We start from the raw sequence: 19,130 nt of genomic DNA, 5'->3' as shown, positions 1-19,130 counted from the left end.
ATAATTGTGGATAGTGCTGAAGGATGTTGTAGGTTACAGAGGGACATAGATAAGCTGCAGAGCTGGGCTGAGAGATAGCAAATGGAGTTTAATGCAGAAAAATGTGAGGGGATTCATTTTGGAAGGAGTAACAGGAATGCAGAGTACTGGGCAAATGGTAGTGATTCTTGGTAGTGTAAATGAGCACAGAGATCTTGGTGTCCATGAACATAGATCCCTCAAAGTTGCCACCCAGGTTGATAGGGCTGTTAAGAAGGCATACGGTGTGTCAGCTTTTATTAGTAGAGGGATTGAGTTTTGGAACCACGAGGTCATGCTGTAGCTGTACAAACCTCTGGTGCGGCTGCTCTTTGAGTATTGTGTGCAGTTCTGGTCACCGCATTATAGGAATGATGTGGAATCTTTGGAAAGGGTTCAGACGAGATTTACTAGGATATTGCCTGGTATGGAGGGAAGGTCTTATGAGAAAAGGTTGAGGGACTTGAGGCTGTTTTTGTTAGAGAGAAGAAGGTTGAGAGGTGATTTAATTGAGACACGTAAGATAATCAGAATGTTAGATTAGGTGGACAGTGACAGCCATTTTCCTTGGATGGTGACGGCTAGCACAAGGGGGCATAGTTTCAAATTGAAGGGTGATGGATATAGGGCAGATGTCAGAGGTAGTTTCTTTACTCAGAGAGTAGTAGGGGCGTGGAATTCACTACCTGCAACAGTTGTAGACTCGCCAACTTTAAGGGCATTTAAATGGTCATTGGATAGGCATATGGATGAGAATGAAACAGTGTAAGTTAGATGGACTTCAACTTGGTTTCACAGGATGGCACAACATCGAGGACCGAAGAGCCTGTACTATGTAGTAATGTTCTATGTTCGAAAGGCAACAAATTTCAGAAATGATTTTGACAGTTTCCTAAGAACAATATCTTTTAGAAGAAGTTGAATTTAATAATGAGTAACCAAATAGATTTGGATAATAAACAACAGTTGGGCACAACAGGAAATAATGGCAATCATAGCCTTTAGGAAGAGAAAGAAGAGTCATAAACCAAGATTTTAAGCAAGGGAAACTTAAGAAATGGGAAGAATTCTGTCTATGTGGAGATCAGCAAAGCATTCAACAAAGTTCCGCATGATAGACTGGTTTGTAAGATTAAATCACATTGGATCCAGGGGGAGCTAGCCAATCAGATATAAAATTGACTTTACGGTTGGAGACAGAGGGTGCTGGTTGTTTTTCAGACCAGAGGCCTGCTACCAGCAGTGTGCCACAAGGATCGGTGCTGGGTCAACTGTTTTTTGTCATTTATATTAAATGATTTTAGTGTGAATACAGGAGATATGGTTATGGTTAGTAAGTTTGCAGTTGATACCAAAATAGGTGGTGTAGTGGTCAGTGAATGTTATCTTCTTGTCCAGGTGGGTGGGGGTGGTGGAAATCTATATTCTGTTGAGTAGTTGAATTGATACGCAAACTGAGGGGAGGGGGTAGCAGAGTCTTAATATGCCACATCATGAGCCTCTTTAAGCACTTTATGATAGTGGGTGAAAGCGCAACAGGGCAGTAGTCTTTGAAACAGGATGCTGAAGACTTCTTTGACACGGGGATGATGATAGCGGCTTTGAAGCATGTTGGAATTGTGGCGCAGCTCAGGAAGATGTTGAACATGTCCGTGAGAATATCTGCCAGTACATCAGAGCATTCTCTGAGCACTCTGCCAGGGATGTTACTTGGTCCAGCAGCCTTACATGAGTTGACTCTGCATAGTGTTTTCCTCACGTCAGCCATGGTCAGACACAGCACATCTGTATGCTGGGATGAGCGTAACAGAGATGTGGCCTGAGGAGCCGAGGTGGGGTCGGGGCTCTGACCTGTATGTGTTGGGGATGGCTGTGTAAGCCAGATTCAGCATGTTCTCCCCTCTCGTCGCAAAGTCCACATGCTGATGGAATTTAGGGAGCACAGTCTTGAGATTCGCATGGTTGAAATCTCCAGCAACAATAAACAGACCGTCACGATGTGCGTTCTGCAGTCCACTGATAGTCCCATACAGTTCAGAGTGCTTCCTTAGCAATTGTACTGGGAAAAATGTACACCCCATCTAGAAGGGTAGCAGTGAATTCCCGTGTCAAATAAAATGGTGTGCATCTTTCGGCCACTTTTGGATTACTCTGTATAATTCTGGTTGTTCTTCTGTAGGAAGGACATCGTTAAACTTGAGATGGTGCAGAAAATTATTTATTGGGATGTGCCAAGACTGGAGGGTTTAAGTTATTGGAGAGGCTGAATAGGCTAAGACTTCTTTCCCTGGAGCATCAAAGACTGAGGGGTGACCTTGTCGAGGTTTATAAAGTCATGAGGTGCATGGATAGAGTGAATAGCCCAGGTCTTTTGCCTAGTGTGTGGGAGTCCAAAACTAGAGTGCATAGGTTTAAGGTGAGACGTGAAAGATTTAAGCAACGACCTGAGGGGCAACCTTTTCCACACAGAGGATGGTGTGTGTATGGAAAGAGCTACCAAATGAAATGGTGGAGGCAGGTACAATTACTACATTTAAAACACATCTGGATGGGTATATCAAGAGGAAGAGTTTAGAGGGATATGAACCAAATGCTGGCAAACAGGACTAGGTCCGATTAGGATGTCTGGTCGGTGGGAGTGAGTTGGACCGCAGGGTCTTTTTCCGTTCTTTATGACTTTATATTAAAACTATGATAAACTATTAATCTATAACAAACCCCTCAAGCAGGTATTTGGGAAAAATTAAAAAGATGAAATCCCCTAATATGAAATGCTCAACTTGTGAGTTAAGCAACCAAGGTCAATAAAGTAGCAGTATTTAAGTAAAGGGAAAGGCTTACAAAGATGTAATGAGAAAAAGACTGGGGGATATAATGTAATAAAGAGATACAAAAAAGGAAGAACAATTCTTTGAAAGATTATCAAAACTGACAGAGTGTGTGTTTAAAAACTTACATACAAACAAGGACCAACAGGCCACTCGTCCTACCATTCAATAAAATCACAGCCGATTGGATATAACCGCAAATCAATATTCCCTCACACCCTGATAACCATTCACTCCCTTGCTTACTAAGAATCTATCTACCTCTGCTTCCACCACTGTTACAAAAACAGGGTAAAGCAGGATTCCAAAGACTTAAAAACATCTAAAGAAAAAATTCACTTCATTTCTGTTTAAAGTGGGCAACTCCTAAAATATTTACAGCGGGCATACTTCCAGATTTTCCAAATGTGGAACTTTTTCTCCACATTTAACTGATCAAGAACACTCAGGATTTTTACAGGTTTCAATCATCACCTCTTATTTTTCTAAACTGTAGCATGTTCAGCTTTTCTTTTAAAGACAACCCACCCATTCCAGATATTAGTTTAGTAATTCTTTCCTGAAATACACCAAATGCCTTTACGTCCTTCATTAACTGAAGTGACAAATATTTTACACAGTACAACAGATACAATCTCACCAGTGCCATGCATAACTGAAACATAATTTCTCTAAATTTTGCATTAACTTTCCCTCCAAATATATAATATTCTATTAGCTTTCCAAATTAATTATTGTATCTGTATTGTGATTTTGCAGGTAGAAACGTTGATTTCTCTGAATCTTAGAATTCTACAATATCTCAGCAGAAATAATATGCTCTTTTATTCTTCCTGTCAAATTAAAAAATTTTACATTTCCCACAAGATACGCTATTTGCTAGATCCTTGCTCATTCACTTAACCTATTTGTATCCCTTTATATGCTCCTTGTGTCCTCTCCACAATTCACTTTTGTAAATACTTGTTTGTCTCTAACAAATTTGGCAACCATGCATTTGTCCAAGTCATTTACATAAATTTTAACAGTGGAGGTCCCAGAATTTATCCGTCTGGTACACTACTCATTATATCTTGCCAACCTAAAAAAGATTCATTTATTCCAACTCTATGTTGGCCAGCCAATCTTCTATTCATGCCAATGCTACCCCCACACCATGTGCTTTCATTTAACACAACAATCTTTGTTGTAGCACTTAATCAAAAGCCTTCTTGAAATCTTTGTGCAGTATGCTGACTAGCTCTTCTTTAACCAGATCACATGCTACTTCCTTAAAGAGTTCCAATAGATTGGAAACATGATTTCCCTTTCTTAAAACCACATTGACTCTGCTGGATGACCTTGAACTTTTACAAATGTCTTTGCTGTCACTTCTTTATTAACCTTATAACATATTCCCTCTGATTGATGTTAAGCTAATGGGCCTCTAATTTCCTGCTTTTGGTCTTTCTTCCTTTTTGAATAAAGGAGTTATGTTGCAATCTTCCAATCGAGTGGGACCTAGCCTAAGCCAAGGGAATTTTGGAAAATTAAAACCAGCGCATCAACTATCTCAATAACCACTTCTTTTAAGACCCCAAGGTGAAATTTAGTAGGACCCCCAATTGTTATTCCTCAGCTCCGACTTACTCAGTACCACTACTCTGCTGATTATAATTTTCTTGAGATCTACCCCTTCCTTCCTGATTTATCACTGCTTCCAAGGTGGCATGCTTTCCTTTATTGGTCAAAGCATTGAATATAGGAGTTGGGAGATCATGTTGTGGCTGTACATGACTTTAGTTAGGCCACTTTTAGAATACTGTGTGCAATTCTGGTCTCCTTCCTATCAGAAGGATATTGTGAAACTTGAAAGGGTTCAGAAAACATTTACAAGGATGTTGCCAGGATTGGAGGATTTGAGCGATAGGGAGAGGCTAAATAGGCTGGGGCTGTTTTCCCTGGGGTGTTGGAGGCTGAGAGGTTACCTAATAGAGGTGTATAAAATCATAAGGGGCATGGATAGGGTAAATAGGCAAGATCTTTTCCCTGGTGTGGGGGAGTCCAGAACTAGAGGACATAGGTTTAGGGCGAGAGGAGAAAGATATAAAAGAGACCTAAGGGGCAACTTTTTCGACACAGAGGGTGGTGTGTGTATGGAATGAACTGCCAGAGGAAGTGGTGGAAGCTGGTACAATTACAGTATTTAAAAGGCATCTAGATGGGAATATGAAGAGGAAGGGTTTAAAGGGATATGGGCCAAGTGCTGACAAATGGGACAAGATTAGATTAGGATACCTGGTTGGCATGGAAGGGTCTGTTTTCGTGCTGGGCATTTCTATGACTCTATGTTGCTTGCATCCTGTATAGTGAAGTCTGATGCAAAATATCATTCAATTCATCTGCCAATTCCATATTTTCCATTGTATAATTTCCAGTCTTACATTATATTGGACCAACACTGACTTTTCTTCTTCGAATCCTTCCAGAATGTCTTGCTATCTATTTCTATGTTTCTGGCTAGCTTTCTCTTGTTCTTTAATTTTTCCTCTTTATTGCTTTCTTTGTAATTCTTTTGAGCTTTTTATGGTCAGTCCAATATTCTGACCTGATACCTATCTTTGCGTTATGATGTACCTTCTCTTTACTTTAACACAACATTTTACTTAACACTTAAGCACAAATGGTAGGTCCACTCCTTGGGATTTTTCTTACTTGTTGGAATGCATCCATTCTGTACATTCTGAAATATTCTCTTAAATTTCTGCCACAGTTTCTTTATTGAAGTCTTTCAACTTAATTTGCCAATTCACTTTAGCAGCTCTGCTTTTGGGCTCTCATTTATTTAGATTTTAAAGCAATGTAGTCTCTGACCCACTTCTGTCTTCCTCAAACTGAATATAAAATTAATTTAGAATATTATTGCTATTACTTTGGAGCATCTTCACTACAATATCGTGAGAAAATCCTAGAGACTCCACAGACAGATAGCCTCTTTCTCTGTAATAGATCAGAGACCGATTTCAATTGATTCCAATGAATCTATCTCTTGTAGACTGCCAGCCTTGAGGTCCTCACCTCACCTACTCTTCTCAGTGATGCTTGTTGCAGTGCTGTCATGTTTTATTTGCTCCTTTAGGTGCCATTATCTGCCTGTCTGGGGTCCTCCCCCCCACCCCCTCCAGGGCAACTACTGATAGTCAACAAACACCCAAACAGCAAGACCCACATTCTTTGAATTAAAAAAAATGTAGTGTGAGCACGAGTGCAAATCTCTTCCTTTAAAACTAATTTTCAATGGGCACTTACAGAGAGAAAGTAATTTTTGTCCTTAATTTAGGAGTTATTTCTAAATGTTTATCTCTGCTTATGAAAGTAAAGAAGTTCAATTGGCTCCCTTATGGTAGTGTACAATCATTAAGTATTGCTCACTGAGTTTAAACTAACCTGAACTAGTTTGGTTTGTACAGCTCATGTACGACTGCATAAATTGAAATGCAGTGCCAGAAATGGACAAACATTAATTGTTCTTCCACTTTTACATTTTCATCAATGTGAAGTGATTTGATTGGGGGGGCGGGGGGAGCAGGGCACATTTGACTAAATGACTAGTGGCAATACTATCAATTATTCTAAAGCTCTGAACATTGAGATTTGCAAAAATTGTTTGAGTTCTCACATTGTGAATTGTTAAATCCAATTTTAAAAAGGTGAAATAACTTATACCATCCAATTCTTTACAAGAGAAATTAACACCACCTTCATAACTGCTAATGGTTTATGCTGTGGTTTGCACACAACAAAAGGCAGTTGCATATTCACATCTCCAAACACAGAGATGTTATCTATGTATCTGTGCATCAAGTTTTATTGACAAGCTGCATAGCTGGATGTGATTCAAAATAAAATTTCATTATACACACTTAAAATTATAATGTAAAATTTTGCTTTATTTATGAGAATGAATCGCAATCTTTATTTTCAATTTTGTTAATGTGCAAAGTAACTGTTCGTTTGAAGGCCTCTGTATGTCTCTTAAAAATGGTCAACAGGAAAAACAATGCTGCTGAATTACCACAATCACTGTGCCATTTGTGGGGTATCAGTACTTACATCTGGCTTCTTGCTGTATTCTACACCTTACTTAAATGTACTAAAAGTATGGCAGAAAATAAAAACAGCACCAGGCACCCAGGTTTGATTCCACCCTTGGGCAACCATCTATGTGGAGTTTGTGCAAACTCCCCATGCCTGTATGGATTTCCTCTGGGTGTTCTAGTTTCCTGCCATCAGTTCAAAGATGTGCTGGCTAGGTGGATTGGCCATTCTAAATTGCCTATAGGGTCCAGCATGTGTAGGTTAGGTGGATTAGTTGTGGGAAATACAGAGTTACAGGGAATGGGTCTGGTCTCTGATACTCCTCAGAGGGCTGGTGTGGACCCAGTGGACTTCCATGCTATAGGGATTCTATGATTCTCCCTTACTAATTTTTTCTTATAGGTGAATAGGAATTATGGAGTGGCATGGTGGCTCAGTGGTTAGGATTCCTGCCTCTCAGTGCCAGGGACCCAGGTTCAATTCCAGCCTTGGGCAACTGTTTGGAGTTCCATATTCGTCCAGTGTTTGTGTGGTTTTCCTCTGGGTGCTCTGGTTTCCTCCCATAGTCCGAACATGTGCAAGTTAGATGGATTAGCCATGGGAGGTGTAGGCTGCAGGGATGAGTAGGGGAATGAGGCTGAGTGGGATGCTCCTCGGAGTGTTGGTGTGGACTTATTGGATTGAATGGTCTATTTCCACACTGTAGGGATTCTATGGAATATACTTAACTAACTTAGCTTAAGTATAGAACACTTGTACCTTTCAATATGACTTTCAGGAGGGCAATATTTTTGAGGGCAACAATCTGATATTATTAGATATTATTATCCAATAATAATTGGATGATTATTTAGATAGAAATAGTAGGGTATGGGGGACAAAGCAGAAGCACTAGATAATGATGCTTGACTGAAGAGCTTTTACAGACATGATAGGCCAAATAGCCTCCTTCTGCACCACAAGACTGATTGTATCATAGCAATGTAAAATATACTTTAAAAAATTGTAATGCTAAAACATAATCAGCCTTTCAATTGATTAAAATGACAGGTGGATGTAATAGCATGAAACTATTTCAGAAGTAAAAGGATCACAGAACTCTGAGAAAAGTAATATTAGTGTATTTAAAGATAACTAGTCTCAAATTCTCAACATAAATATGAAGCAGTGTCCAACAGCAAGTGATACATGACAGTACTAATATATACACCATAATTAAGTAGCAGTCCTTAACAATAGTCATTTAGTAGTCCAAAAGAATTAAGCAAGCTATAAATTAGAAAGGCCCTGTATTCCGAATTCTGCAAAATGTGCATTAACTGCAGAAATGCCGCTGTCAAATATACTGTGCCTTCTGCCATTGGATTTACTTATAAACACAGAAAAAAAGACTCATGTTTTGTCGGCACTTAAAACATTTTATCTTGTATATAAATTCGATTTCATTAACCAACTCTATTTTTGTCCCATAAAATGTGTGGAGTGAGCACATTTTATGAAAGACTATGATGCTAATTGTGGTACAAGGACATCTTTCTTTAGTCAGTATATCAAAAATTCAACAAGGGGGCAGTTTTGAACCCAATATTCAGAGATGTACCCAGGCAGGTGGAAGGTATCAGTGTAGGAGCACTTTGGAGATAGTGACCATAACTCAGATATATTTAGGATAGTTATGGGAAAGGATAAGGATCAGCCAGGAATAAAAGTTCTAAACTGGAGAAAGGCTAATCTGATGAAGGTAAGATATGATTTAGCACACGTGGACCACAAGTAGCTACTTTCAGATACAACAGTGTCAGAGCACTGACAATCATTCAAAGAGAAAATAGAGAGAGTACCAGGCAAATACATTCCCATTAATACAAAAAGGTGGCACCGAGACCAGAGAAGCCTGCTGTTATAGGATGTAAAGGTTAGGATTAAGAAGGGAAAAAAAAGAGAAGCTTATGTTAGATGTTGAAGACGTGATATGGTAGAATCCTTCGAGAAGTATAAAAATGTGCAGGGGGAGTCTTAAAAAGGAAATTACAAAAGCTAAGACAATGTATGAGAAAGAGAGATGGAGAAGAGAACAAGAGAACCAGAAACAAGAGAAGGGAGGAAAGGAGTGAGGTAACTAGGACTGTTGATGAGGGTAATGCATTTGATGGCTAATCTACATGTAATTTGTAGAGCTGTTCATAAGTCACCTCCAGTTAATGGTTGCATTCAGGGTTTGAACAGAAATGTCTCCAATTTATCTGAAGTCCATGACTTTGTTGGCAAGGACACAAATCCACAGACTCTGGTAGAACCAAAAACATGATGGGCTTTGTTCAATCCTCAGGTTGTACTGAGATGAGGCCCTTTACTGAGTTTGACAATATCTGCTGACTGATTGCAGACCCATCACCCCATTAAGGATTGGTCCCTTTAACTTTCAGACTTGGCCATTTTGTTTGGAGTATGTGCAGTTTTTTGCTGCATAATCTGATGGCACATGCTATAGGTATGATATTGACATTGCTTGGTGCTATGTCCAATCCCTTTACAGTCTACATGCTGTACCATAACAAATTGCTTGCCTCTCCTTCCGTGTTAAAGAATAATGCAAAACATGGAGACCAACAGCCTATAAATTAGCACTGAATAGCCTTTGCAGTGCAAATCAATGCAAGCTACTGTGATAATATTGTGGCTTTAAGAGTGTATCTTGACCTGTTTTCTTTTAAGACAGAGATTGAACGAAAACGACAGAGCTGTCTCCGGTAATGTAAACAGCTTGTGAGGCCTTGGGAGTTTATTTTTGTAAAGGTTGGAACAATAGAAGCAGCCTGGATGGCTGTGGCCATCTCTCACAGATGTCGAGTTTTTTTTAAGCTTTTACATTCAGTAGAAGTTGCTGGACTTCGGAAGAAGGAGAAGCTATTTTTCCCACTCTCTCGGCTACAGATAGAAGCTGGGATTCTGTTCCTACTGCAGGCATTGCATGTAAGAAAGTCTGGTTTCTTAATTTGCCTTTTTGCCACAGTGTGTGTTTATGGGATGTTACTATGTTGGAACAGTTAATTAGTAGCATTTACTGTATCTATTATACTGTTAAGTTTTCTAATCGACTTAAGTTATTCTAAGTTATTCTTTTGTTGTATTTCAACTGTAGTGTTTGAATAACTTGTGTTTTGCTAAATGCCAAATTGTTTGACTAGTTGAATTGCATCTGGAACACAGCACTTTACATTTCCATTTAAAATAAGAAAGATTTAGGGTCCAGGCGACCTTCTTAAAATATTTTGAGGGGGTCTGGTCTGGTCCATAACACTACAGAGCCTGACAGTCTCCAAATAAATGACATGTGAGTGAGCCCCAAGAAATGAACTAAGAGCCATGAGTTGCATTCACTTTGATGCAAGAAATGCACGCGTGCAAAGTGACATGGTGGAAACATACAAGTTGTAAGTGTGTCTGAACTCTAGAGCAGGCCTAATGATGTAGTCAGGATGTTGGTTTGACATTGGCACCTTGCAGAGGCCAAGTGCGGAGAACAGCATTCACGGAAAATGCAGGAATGTTGTGGTAAAGACAGAGTTTGGTGAAGACAGAGTTAGATGAAGGCCCAGACAAGCAAGTGAACTGCCGTCATTGGGTAACCATTCTGACTTCTATGTTGGGAATCAGTGCCATTTGTTTCCTGGGGAAAGAGAGTAGAACTGGAAGCTACCAAAATGAGGCAGGGTGGGTTACTATGGAGATGCAAATCATTGAAATACATTAGTTCCCACTCGTGGTGGAGAGATAGTACTGTTGAGGAGGTGGGGAGACTGCAGAAGGACTTGGACAGACTAGGAGAGTGGACACAAAAATGGTAGGTAGAATATAAATGTGGGAAAGCGTGAGGTTATGCACATTGGTTGAAAGAATAGAGGTGTAGACAATTTTTAAATGGAGAAAGGCTTTGGAAATCTCAAGCACAAAGGGACTTGGAAGTCCTAGTGCACGATTCTCTTAAGGTTAACTTGCAGGTTAAGTCAGCAGTTAGGAAGTCAAGTATAATGTGAGCATTCATTTGAGGACAACTAGACTACAACAACAGAGATATATTCCTGAGGCTGTATAAGACTCTGGTCAGACTATTTTGAGTCATAGAGATGTACAGTACAGAAACAGACCCTGCGGTCTAACCCGTCCATGCCGACCAGATATCTTAACCTAATCTAATCCCATATTCCTCTAAGCTCTTCCTATTCATATACTCATCCAGATGTCTTTTAAATGCTGTAATTGTACCAGCCTCCACCACTTCCTCTGGCAGCTCATTCCATACACACACCACCCTCTGCGTGAAAAAATAGCCCCTCAGGTCTCTTTTACATCTTTCCCTTCTCACCTTAAACTGATGACCTCTTCTTCTGGACTTCCCCACCCCAGGGAAAAGACCTTGTCTATTTATCCTATCCATGCCCCTCATGATTTTATAAACCTCTGCAAGGTCACCCCTCAGCCTCCGATGCTTCAGGGAAAACAGCCCCAGCCTATTCGGTCTCTCCCTATAGCTCAAGTCCTCCAATCCTGGCAACAAACTCGTAAATCTTTTCTGAACCCTTTCAAGTTTCACAATATCCTTCTGATAGGAAGGAGACCAGAATTGCATGCAATATTCCAATGTGCAATTACAGCCACAACGTGGCCTCCCATCTCCTATACTCAATGTTCTGAGCAGTTTTGGGCTCTGTAACTCAGGAAGGATGTTCTAGCATTGGAGGGATTCAATGAGGAAGTTTAAAGGAAGGATCCCAGGTATAAGGGGCTTGTCTTGTGAAGAGTAGTTGAGGACTCTGGCTCTGTACTCAATGGAGTTCAGAAGGACGAGGAGCGATCTGAATAAAACTTACAGCTTATGGAGAGGCCTGAGCAGAATAGATGTGGAGAAGATGATTCCACTAGTAAGACTGACTGTGACCTAAAGGCACATCCTCAGAGGGAAGGGATGATCCTTAAGATCTGTGAGATCCATTGCCACAAAAGACTGTGGAGACCAAGTCATTGAGTGTATTTAAGACAGAAATATACAGGTTTTTGTTTGGTAAGGAGAGCAAGGACTACAGGGAAAAAGGTGGAGAATGGGGCTGAGAAACATATCAGCTATGATTGAGTGATGAAGCATTCTCAATGGTCCAATTCTGCTCCTATCACTTATGATAGTAGGGATCGTGATGGCCTGGTGATATTATCACTACACTAATAATCCACAGAGGAGAAAGTCAGGACTGCAAATGCTCGAGATCAGAGTTGAAAAGTGTGACACTGGAAAAGCACAGCAGGTCAGGTAGCATCCAAGGAGCAGGAGAGTCGATGTTTTGGGCATATGCCCTTCATCAGGAATTCCTGATGAAGGGCTTCTGCCTGAAATGTTGACTCTCCTGTTCTTCGGATGTTGTCTGACCTGCTGTGCTTTTCCAGTACCACACTTTTCGACAACTAATCCATAGATCCAGGTAATGTTCAGGTTCAAATTCAACCATGACAAATGGTGGTATTTTAAAAGCAATATTAAAAGAACAAATCTGGAGTTAAGAGTCTAATGGTTACCATTGTCAGAAGAAATAATGCAGTTAGTTCACTGATGTCCTTTAGAGAAGGTAACTACCATTCGGTCTGGCCTACATGTGACTAAGTTATTAGAGCCACAGCAATGGTGGTTGACTCTGGGCGATTAGAAGTGGGCAATAAATGATGGCCTAGCCAGAGACATCTACATTCCATTAATGAATTAAAAAGAAACTTTGCGAATTTCTGAACTTATTGATTAAACCTTATTCAATTTTGCTTAATTTTCCCAAACCTAATTCAATTTTGCTTTACTTTCCCAATTTTCTTGCCATTGTCCACTCCTCTAAAGTCTAGGAAAGTTTACTCAGTGTAATGTGTAAAAAATCACTGCCCAGATGATTGAGACTCAACTGTACCAGGCCCTGATGTCACCTTATTCCTAATTATCTCCCCTCCCATTCCATGCACATTAAAGTGTACCTACATTAAATTGCTCTCTCTGCCACTCCATAAAGTAAGCCATTTCCTCATACCTAAAGTAAATATTCTCAGCCCACTTTACCAAAACTACTATTGCCAGCTTCTATCATCGTTCCCTATCCTCAAAGTAACACTCTTAAGCATCTACTGTTTTCCCTTTTGTTCTACTTTCCTTGATCCTAAGGGACCAGTCCTTATGGGATGATAGGGACTGAAATCAGTCAGTGGGTACTGTCTTCCCTTTTACTCTACTTTCCCTGTTCCTAAAGCCACTGCTACACAAGTTTTGCTACATAGTTAATTTGGCAACTTCATGCTTTGGAATTCTTGTTCTTCTGAAAGTTCTAGCTTTCAATAGCTGAAATCACCTCCAGTAGAATGTAGTAGAATTATTTGAGAACGGCCAGATAAATGAGGATTTATGTGTACCTTAAGAAATGGTGCATCAAACTACAGACACTGACAATCTTCCTCAAAATTGGAAGATGAGTATGTGCAATAGCAAGAAAAATGATAGTCAAATGTTTTATGACTTATACAAGTTACAGCAAGCCGTTTTGAACTGACAACACTTCATACACAAAACATTGACCAACACCCATGTTCACTTAAAGTGGACACCAGCAAAAGTATACGCACTGTGTGACTGTGTACCATCTACAAGAGGAATTGTAGCAATTCCCAAGCCTCCTTCAACAGCACCTTCCAAAGCTGTGACCTCTATCACCTGGAAGGACGAAGACAGCAAATGTATGGCAATACCACTACTTCCAAATTCCCTCCAAGTCATGCACCTTTCCACATAACATTCTCACTGTTCCTTCCTAGTGGCAGAGTCAAAATCCTGGAACTTTCTTCCATGTTGTACATCTTTATGACTCAAATGGCCTGTGATAGTTCAAGTAGACAGCTTAATAACACCTTCTCAAGGGCAGTTAGAGATGGACAAAAAATGCTGACCTTGCCAGTAAAATTCTCATTCCCATGTAAGAATAAAAAGCTTGAACAAGAATTAAAATGGGAAACTACAATGAGTCATGAAGCAATGAGGAAGATGTGGAAGTTATGTTGAGAAAGTACAAGGCAACAGAAGATTTAAATTCCATTGTCTGCCTATGTGTCCAAATTTTGTTTTCTTTTGAATTTTCAGTAATGAGGATACTATCATTTCCGCAGCAGCCTGCATTTGTTTGATGCATATTGTTCAAAAACATACCAAGGTGTTTCATTGGCGTGTCAACTTAAAAAACTTAATGCTCAGTCACATAATTACAAATAAAAGTAAACGTAGATCATGTGGTTCGTCAAGCTTGCTCTGCCATTCAATATCATGTCTGGTCCGATTGTGACCTCAGTTCTATTTTCTTGCCGGTTCTTCATAATCCTCAACTCTTCTGTGTAATTCAAGATTATACCTCTCTCACATTTGACTATATTCAGTGACTCCACCTCCACTGTCCTAAGAGATATGGAACTTCAAAAGATTCACAACTTGCAGAGAAGAAAATTCTCATCAACTCACTCTTGAATGAGTGATCTCTTACTATGAACTTATGTTCATAGGTTCTAGGTTCCTCCAAGAGGGGAAGAAGCCTCTAAGCAGCAAACCAGTCAAGCCCTCATAATATTCTAGGTTTCAATAAAATCTATCATTTTTCAAAAGTCTATTGTGTACAGGATTGACCTGCCCTTGCGTATTAGGAAGCCCCTTTATCCCACATGTCAAGCTAATAAATCTTCTCAGAACTGTCTTGGTCTACAAATTAAGCCAAAGCATATAATTTCAAAGAGTGGTGACAGTCGGTTAATTGAAGTACCATGAAGATTTCTTTTGTTTCACTGAACAGGTTACTAGAAACCTAACAGCTATATTATGATAAATATAGTCACAATTTGACCAATTATGACTCCTATCTATACAGCAACATGATTGTTATCTACCTCTAATTGAGCAAGGAAGTTTCAAACAGTAGACTAGCTAATGACATACCCACTCATATCCGTTACTTCAACATTAAACATAATTCTGAGTTATGTGACTCTCAAATGAACAGTATGAATTTGCCACGTCTTGTGCCCAGTTCAGCACGTGATCCTCAGTGAATGTAATGCATAACATCTCTACAGACTACTTCCACCAATAATTTAGATGCTTCCTTTTGCTTGCCTCCACCTAAACTATAGTTTTGTCTTGCTAAACATAATAATTTCTCATAGTTCTGCTGATCTAATCCTTAATAAACGGAGCAACCCTCCACACATTTCCTTCATTTCTTTAAAGCACATCCCTACATTTGAGTTACAGCAAAGATTCATAAGATTGGTCCTTGGAGGGTTACCCTATGAGGAGATGCTAAGAAAATTGGATCCCTTTTAGAAGAATGAGAGCGCAATGATTCTGTGCGAACTCATTGCAAAATACAAGATTCTGAAGAGTGGGTGCAGAGGTTTTCTTTCCCTGGCTGGGAAATTTAAAATGCAGGGGCACATCCAAGGGACAATTAATTAGGACTGAATACATATGAGCTGACACAGAAAGACTTTCAGTCTCTCTGAGAATCAAGGGCACACAGAGCAGTTAGAAATATGGAACTGAAGCTGGAGATCCGTTAATGCTCCTTTTGATCAGTGGAGCAGACTCAATGGGGTGCATTTTGTTCCTAATGCTTATTCAGTTTCCAATTTTGGCCACCTTGCAACTACATCGCTGTAACGGTTTTCAGATCATAACTACTTATTTCTATTTATGCCATCAATTCACCTATTTTTGACTGGGTGTACACAGCATTCATAACAAGAGTCTTTAATTTTGCCACTTTTACCAATTTTCCCTACACTGAACCTATTTGCTCTTGCATTTCGTTTATAGAAAGGGATAAAGCAAACAGTCTGGTTATCATTATCCATATTGCTACTTTGACCATTTCCTTCTTTTTTTTTCTCTAATTTTCTAAATTTACCTGAACTTGGCAACCTATTCACTTTCAAAGTTTAAACACCAACTACAACCAGTTATTGAAGTTACCAGGACATTAGTTCCAGAATGGTTCAAGTGAAGCCTGTCTCAATGGCACAACTCCTCTTTACCCAGTACTGGTACCAGTGCCCAAAGAATTGAAACCCATTCCTTCCACACGAGACTTCAAGCCACACACAACTCCATGATGTTACCAACCCTATGACAATTTGCTTATTAAGAGATTAACTCTGTGTAGGCTTTTACTCTGGCTGTCCCTACTCTTTCAGCACAATCACTTTTAGTCTTACCTATGTCATTAGTACTCAAGTTCAGCACCATCTTTCCTCCTTACTCTTCTCCAAGACCAGAGATATCCTTAACCTTGCACAAGGCAGATGGTACCCCTTTGAGATTTGCTGTCAGCTACAGAGAGCAGTACCTCTCGCCTATCACTATTACCTCACATTGACTACAGTCCATTTGGTCTTGCTCGGAAAATATTAGGACAGGTTATCAGACATTTGGTCAACGGGATCAATTCAAAAAACATCTTAACGGAAGACAGGGAAAAGGAAGGTAAATCCAGAAATTAGGACTGAGGTACCTTGGTCTCTAGTATAAAAGGTAAAATTGCTAGGGGGCTGCTTTCTCATTAGAAAGAGATGATTGAACCTGAGGGTCACCACACCTCAGGTGAGGGAAGAGGTTGAGAGGCAAAACCTACAAGATATCCTTATCTGGTATAGGACCTGAGCACATGCTGTTGGTGTCACTCTGTATCATGAATCAGCTGTCCAGTCAACTGAAGTAATGGACCCCCCACCCCCATCACCCCACAATCTCTAATGATAGTGCAATGAATATGCAGCAGTGCAGAAATGGCAGAGTGCATAATTTTTGAAGTGCTATATAGCTGGAGGACAATACAGAAAACCTGGAAGATTGGGAGCGCTATTCAGGCAAGGGACAGAGTGAGACCCAATGTAACCCAGTTTGCTGAACTGAACTTAGTATCTGTTAGAATACCAGTAAAGTTTCAAATGAACTCAAAGTTACTGAAGTTGCAAAGTCTGAGGCCAGCCAGAAGAGTGTGTTGGAATAGTCCATCTTAGAGGTAGTAAAGCCACAGATGAGGATTTCAGCAACACTTTAACCTGATACATAGGTAGAGACAAGAAATGTTACAGATGTATCCTATTCACTAAGTTTCCATGTCCAATTTGTCTTAAAAATCATAGAATGCCACAGAATCAGGTCATAAAAATCATGAGGGACATGGATAGGTTAAATAGGGTCTTTTCCCTGGGGTGAGGGAGTCCACCAGGTTTAGGGTCAGAGGGGAAGAATTTAAAAGGGACCTAAGGAGCAACTTTTTCATGCAAAGAGTGGTGCATGTCTGGAACAAGCTGCCAGAGGAACTGGAGGAGGCTGACACGACAGTTAAAAGACATCTGGGTGGGTATATGAACAGGAAGGGCTGGAGGGGATATGGGCCAAGTGCTGGCAAATTGGACTAGATTAGGTTAGGATACCTGGTCGGCATGGACGAGTTAGACCAAAGGGTCTGTTTCCATGCTGTACATCTCTATGATTGTGTGACTATATCTTTAACCAATCTACACTAGCATTTTGTCCTCATGCTACCTAGTCCAATCCGATTGTCTTGACTTCCATTTTTCTTTTTCAGAAAACTATCCATATTCCTTTTGTAGTTATATACTCTTCTTTAGGGGAACCTTTTCAAAGCCCTTTTTCTAATTCCAAAAAAAACTATTTTAGAGAATTATAATGTTACATTATTTTTCATATACTTAATGAAGGTGAGAAGCTTTTTATGTTAGGACCTACTCCTTTTCAATTCATGCTGGTCTTTACACCTCCAGTCTTCAATTTCCAATTGTTCCATTATTTCAAGGTCAGAGGTCAGGCACCTCCACATCATGACTCCGTTATTTCAGTCAAATAAAATGGTTACACAAGGGAACCCTGGCAGTCCAGGTCAGTCTCATCTTACTTTCTAAAAACTGTGGATACAACATTTTCTGGCTTCCAATCCTGTATAATCTCTGCACTGTTTCATAATTATTTCATGACTTTAACTAGTGCTCCACACATTTCCATCTCAGACATACATAATCTGCTCCAGGCATAATTAGTAAGTTTACAGATGATACCAAAATAGGAAGTATCAAGGATAGTGAGGAAGGTTATCAACAGAACCTTGACCGGCTGGGAAAGTGTGCCCAGAAATGGTAAATGGAAGTTAATATAGATAAGTGTGAGGTCTTGCATTTTGGAAATTCAATCAAGGTAGCAGTTTCATGGTGAATGGTAGGGCCTTAAGGAATGTAGTGGAACAGAGGGATCTTAGAGTTCAGGTGCACGTTTCTCTAAAAGTGAAGTAACAGGCAGATAGGGCAGTGAAGGCAGCTTTGGCACAGTGGCCTTCATCAGTCAGGGCATGGAGTATAGAATTTGGGAAATTATGTTGCAGCTGTACAGGACATTGGTAAGGCCACACTTGCAGTATTGTGTTCAGTTTTGCTATAGGAAGAATTTTATTAAACTGGAAGGAGTGCAGAAGAAATTTACAAGGATGTTGCCAGGACTCTTTGGTCTGAGGTATAGAGAGAGGTTGGACAAATTAAAGAAGCTATGCTTCTTCAGAGCGTAAGAGATAGAAGGGAGATCTTACAGAAGTGTTGGGGAATCAAGAACTAGGGGGCATCAGTTTAAGGTTAGAGGGGAAAGAATAAAAAGCAACCTGAGAGGTAACATTTTTACACAGAGGGTGTTATGCATATGGAATGAGCTGCCAGCGGAAGTGGTTGATGCAGGGATATTAACAACATTTAAAGGGATTTGGACAAAAATATGGATGGGCAAAGTTTAGAAAGAGATGGGCCAAGTGCAGGGAAATGGGGTCGGTGTGGATGGACATTTTGGTCAGTGTGGACCAGTTTGGGTCAAAAGACCCGTCTCTGTGCTGCAGGACTCTATGACTATGTTACTGCTTCAAGCTTTTAACTTCTCAAGCAATGTACTTCACGGAGTGATCATGTATCTGCTGCTCTTGTCCTTCTGAACAGTAATGGTTGAGGATTTGAAAGGTGTAACTGGGCTTCTGTTGGCTTCAGACAATAGAATGGTTCATTTTCTGAACAAATGATTACACTTCAATAACTAGTCCTCATAATTGTTACTACTTCTCTGGTACTTCTTTCACATTCTTGTGTTTA

General features: G+C 39.9%; 1 protein-coding gene across 4 annotated transcripts in view; it reads right to left on the bottom strand.

The window, feature by feature from the left end:
- The window catches only part of wipf1b (WAS/WASL interacting protein family, member 1b), a 128,212-nt gene that overhangs the window by 34,130 nt on the left and 74,952 nt on the right, over positions 1-19,130 (bottom strand). The window lies entirely within an intron of this gene.

The sequence above is a fragment of the Chiloscyllium plagiosum genome, chromosome 7, assembly GCF_004010195.1.
Source record: "Chiloscyllium plagiosum isolate BGI_BamShark_2017 chromosome 7, ASM401019v2, whole genome shotgun sequence".
In the NCBI taxonomy this organism is placed as follows: Eukaryota; Metazoa; Chordata; class Chondrichthyes; order Orectolobiformes; family Hemiscylliidae; genus Chiloscyllium; species Chiloscyllium plagiosum.
Note: the sequence above shows the minus strand (reverse complement) of the source record. Positions and strands in the feature narration are given on the sequence as shown.